The sequence below is a fragment of the Battus philenor genome, unplaced genomic scaffold (assembly GCF_028537555.1).
Source record: "Battus philenor isolate CCGP_79_NKW_IND1 unplaced genomic scaffold, ilBatPhil1.0.hap1 SCAF_36, whole genome shotgun sequence".
In the NCBI taxonomy this organism is placed as follows: domain Eukaryota; kingdom Metazoa; phylum Arthropoda; class Insecta; order Lepidoptera; family Papilionidae; genus Battus; species Battus philenor.
Genome location: NW_027181700.1, coordinates 22,501 through 27,500, shown reverse-complemented (window position 1 = coordinate 27,500; position 5,000 = coordinate 22,501). Strand labels below are relative to the sequence as shown.

Below are 5,000 nucleotides of genomic sequence, written 5' to 3'. Positions count from 1 at the left end.
CTGCACACACAACACGCGTTGCGCGATGAACGACGACGATGACGATGATGATGATTATGATGATACGAGCGTAAACGAAAATCTCGACACGCATACGCGAGCGCGAGTACTTTTCGTTAGCGATCGATCGTCCGGCCCTTTCGGTATCGGTCCGTATCGATACGATAATATAACGTTCGCACTGGAACGACGACGCGTATCACCGACATAATACGGATGCGTAGCGACGACGAGCGGTGAACTCTCTCGCATCGGGCTAGGCGCGCGCGCACATGAACATCACGTAATGTTTACTTACATATGTTTGTGTGTGCGTTACGCTTGCCGCGCAAGAAAACATTCACCGCCTGCCGGTCGCATCCGTCGGAGACGCGTCGTCTGTGCTTCCGATATATTTTATTATATCGTATACACGAACCGATGAGCTCGGACGAAGACCGCACTACGAAGACTCGCGTCTTAGCGATGCGTGTAATCTTTTCACACTCGTTTCATATTCAATACAATTCGATATATTTAAACGGACCGTAAACGCGCTCCGCGCGTACGCGGACGTGAGGGGTGCAGCACCCCGCCGTCCGTCGTCCGTCGCGAAGAACGTTCAACGGAAACCGTCAATTGTTCGAAAGAGCGCGCGCCCGCTCGCCCGCGCGCGGTAGTGCGGCAGCGGCAGCGCGACGACAGCGACGGCGGATAGTGAGAGAGAGAGAGTGAGAGCCGCGGCGGCGCGGACGAGAGACTCTTATTAGAGATCGTCCCATCGCACCGTCCGCGAGCTCGTTCATCACCCCCCACCAACCCGCCGCCGCCGCGTCGCGCGTCACCGCCGCGCGCATCGACCGGCGCGAGCGCACGTAGCGCGCGTTCTACACCGAACAGTGTGGTTTTTATATTTTAACAGCCGGCCCTCAGACAGGAGTGGTCCTGGATATTTCTCCACGGACCGCAATGTGCGTTCGAAATGTCGATGTTCAAATGTGTCCTGCAGTTCACACTATGACGCGCAGTTAACTGCGTTCTTCATCGACCCGCGAGCCAAGTGATCCACCGTCCAGGGTAATGGTTTTTTCTTAATGTTGTTATTACTTACGGTAGCGGCCTACGGCTCTCGCCGTCGGCCACTTGATTGTCCGTTTTTATGTATTAACGTCGAAAGTTGGTCGAATTCATGTGCGCCGAGGCGTTCATAAAGAAACGGCACCGAAAAAGCTTAACGCCCCGACGCGAATCCTTTAGAATGATGAACGACGACGACCCGCGCACCCCCCAACGAGCTGGCGTGACGCACGACATTGTCATCTTTCTAACCGCTTAAATTTCGTTTTGTATAGCGCCAACCGACAATAAAGGGCCTGAGCTAGGCAGTGGGGATTTTCACCGCTTCGAACGCTCCGTTTGGTATGCCCCGGTCGGCGCTCGTCTCTCGGCGTTTTTCCGCCACCCGGCCGCTTCGACGGCGGCGGAGGCAGCGGCGGCGGTAGCACTTTCGACGAATGCCACCACCGCCACCGGCCACCGCCACGGCGCCGTCGCCGCTGCGCCGTTAGGCGTAATAGACGCTAGAGACAATTATTTCACATTTTATTTTTTATACATATATACAAACACGCACACACACACGCACGCACACGCGCGCGCGCTCGTCCGCATTAGATACGAACAGCAGCGCGCGCGTACGTACATATATATGTATATATGTCGTATATATATATCATTATGGATGTATTACATATATATATATGTGTAAACACGGTATGTACGAAGTCGTCGTCGTCGTCGTCGTCGTCGTCGCAACAGCAACAACAGCAACAGCGGCGCAACAACGTTCGTGAACATATCACGCGTCTCGCACACATACACACACGTTAATGATCCTTCCGCAGGTTCCCCTACGGAAACCTTGTTACGACTTTTACTTCCTCTAAATGATCAAGTTTGGTCAACTTCCCAGCAACGCCGACGGCCGTGAAGCCACCGCGTGTCGGTCCGAAGACCTCACTAAATCATTCAATCGGTAGTAGCGACGGGCGGTGTGTACAAAGGGCAGGGACGTAATCAACGCGAGCTTATGACTCGCGCTTACTAGGAATTCCTCGTTTATGGGGGATAATTGCAAACCCCAATCCCCAGCACGAAGGAGTTTCAACGGGTTGCCCGGGCCTCTAGGCCAGGGAGAACATGCTGATTCCTTCAGTGTAGCGCGCGTGCGGCCCAGGACATCTAAGGGCATCACAGACCTGTTATTGCTCAATCTCGTGCGGCTCGAAGCCGCCGGTCCCTCTAAGAAGAATTTTAATACGTCGCCAGTGAGTTGCGCCACCGGAGCGGCGCACACCTAAATGACGACGCCTATTTAGCAGGCTAGAGTCTCGTTCGTTACCGGAATTAACCAGACAAATCGCTCCACCAACTAAGAACGGCCATGCACCACCACCCACCGAATCAAGAAAGAGCTGTTAATCTGTCAATCCTTCCGGTGTCCGGGCCTGGTGAGATTTCCCGTGTTGAGTCAAATTAAGCCGCAGGCTCCACTCCTGGTGGTGCCCTTCCGTCAATTCCTTTAAGTTTCAGCTTTGCAACCATACTCCCCCCGGAGTCCAAAATCTTTGGTTTCCCGGAAGCTGCCCGCCGAGCCATCGTAGTAACGTCGGCGGATCGCTAGATGACATATTTACGGTTAGAACTAGGGCGGTATCTAATCGCCTTCGAACCTCTAACTTTCGTTCTTGATTGATGAAAACACCTTTGGCAAATGCTTTCGCTGATGTTCGTCTTGCGACGATCCAAGAATTTCACCTCTAACGTCGCAATACGAATGCCCCCAGTTATCCCTATTAATCATTACCTCGGAGTTCTGAAAACCAACAAAATAGAACCGAGATCATATTCTATTATTCCATGCACGAAATATTCAAGCAGCATTTTGAGCCCGCTTTGAGCACTCTAATTTGTTCAAAGTAAAATTGTCGGCCCATCTCGACACTCACCGAAGAGCACCGCGATAGGATTTTGATATTGAACCGCCGTTTTACCGACGGCTCACCGACGATATGCTCCGCAGACGTGTCAGTATCACCGCGGATGCGGTGCACCGACAGCGCGGCGCACAAATGCAACTACGAGCTTTTTAACCGCAACAATTTTAGTATACGCTATTGGAGCTGGAGTTACCGCGGCTGCTGGCACCAGACTTGCCCTCCAATTGTTCCTCGTTAAAATATTTAAAGTGTACTCATTCCGATTACGAGGCCTCGTAAGAGTCCCGTATCGTTATTTTTCGTCACTACCTCCCCGTGCCGGGAGTGGGTAATTTGCGCGCCTGCTGCCTTCCTTGGATGTGGTAGCCGTTTCTCAGGCTCCCTCTCCGGAATCGAACCCTGATTCCCCGTTACCCGTGACAACCATGGTAGTCGCAGAAACTACCATCGAAAGTTGATAAGGCAGACATTTGAAAGATGCGTCGCCGGTGCTGGACCATGCGATCGGCAAAAGTTATCCAGATTCATCAAAATTAACGACTTCGGACGCGAGGCCCTCCGTCGATTGGTTTTGATCTAATAAAAGCACTCATCCCATCACTGGTCAGAGTTCTGATTGCATGTATTAGCTCTAGAATTACCACAGTTATCCAAGTAACCGAGGTAAGATCTAAGGAACCAAAACTGATATATTGAGCCATTCGCGGTATCGCCTTAATACGGCTTGCACTGAGACATGCATGGCTTAATCTTTGAGACAAGCATATAACTACTGGCAGGATCAACCAGGGAGCTAGCTAGAGCTAACACACACCAACACCGCACATACGAGAGATATGAGGGTGATGATGATATGATAGACGTGTGACAAGCGACGCGTCGGACGTTCGAAACGCCGTGACGCGCCGGTGCCTAGGTAGCTTTTTGCGTGCGTGCGTGCGTGCGTATTTATTACAATACACACACAACACCACACCGCAACAACAAAATGAATTCGTTTTTCTATCTGTTCACGGAGGAAAATGTATATCTCAACACTCGCCTCGCGTTCGTCCAGATTTACTTTGGACGCGGCATCGCGTCCGATTCATCGGAACGTTCTTTGACGAGACACATACAAATCTTCACTTTTATAAAATATCGTTTCGCAAAACGAACAATGACCGATTTCCAGCCCGGTTTTAGAGAGATCCGAAATCCTTGATTTATATATCATGATCGACCGTCGCGCGACTAGCGCGCGACGAGCTCGTTGATGCGATGCGTTAAGGGCCGCCCCGAAGTCGACTCGGGAGCCCAACGCCGTTCGCGTTAATTAAACGAGACGTTCTCTTACGCCTTCCGCTCTTACATAACGGAGACGTCGTCCGACACAGTTTACGGTGTGTTGTTGTGGGGAGATGATCCCCTTTTTCTTCCCTCCTCCCCGCCGCCGCTGTGTCGTTCGTGCGTTTGTCGGTTATAGAAGTTTCAGTTTCGGGCGTTCTCGTTGGTGGCGCGCGTTGTTTGTGTATCGGTGTTATTAGTTTTGTTCGATTCGCGCGCGTTTTCTAAGAATAATTTTTAAATTTTTTTTTTTTTTATAAAAAAAAAAAAAAAAAACTAAATCTAAAAAAAACGCAATCTCCGCAAACAAACTAACACCACCACCCACACACACCCCACCAACCAAAAAAACACACTCCACACTCCACAACCACCAACAAACAAAACAAAACAGAAGAGCATCGGAGAGAACTCGATTCGGCCGACCGGCGCGTCTCGCGCCAGTCCCATGTATATGCGGGAACGACTGTATGCGTCTCCGCGTAGCGCGATAGAGCGTTCGCGTATCGATTGCATACCACCGATCTACATATCTATATCTGACCCTGATCTCGATGTCATCGTCGTCGTCATCATCATCATCATCATCATCATCATCATCATCATCGTTCGACCCGATCGCGGATTGCGCGTAGCCAGCCGCCGATGCGTTCGCGTATCGATTTCTGAAAACGACAGAGTCCGGTCCCGTTCGCG

General features: G+C 51.1%; 2 non-coding genes across 2 annotated transcripts; both read right to left on the bottom strand.

The window, feature by feature from the left end:
• Positions 1-902: 902 nt before the first annotated feature.
• LOC137927776 (5.8S ribosomal RNA) lies at positions 903-1,059 on the bottom strand. The gene has a single exon (XR_011107909.1). It is a non-coding gene; the product is annotated as a 5.8S ribosomal RNA (ribosomal RNA).
• An 807-nt stretch (positions 1,060-1,866) lies between these two features.
• LOC137927647 (small subunit ribosomal RNA) lies at positions 1,867-3,770 on the bottom strand. The gene has a single exon (XR_011107796.1). It is a non-coding gene; the product is annotated as a small subunit ribosomal RNA (ribosomal RNA).
• Between the last annotated feature and the right edge of the window lie 1,230 nt (positions 3,771-5,000).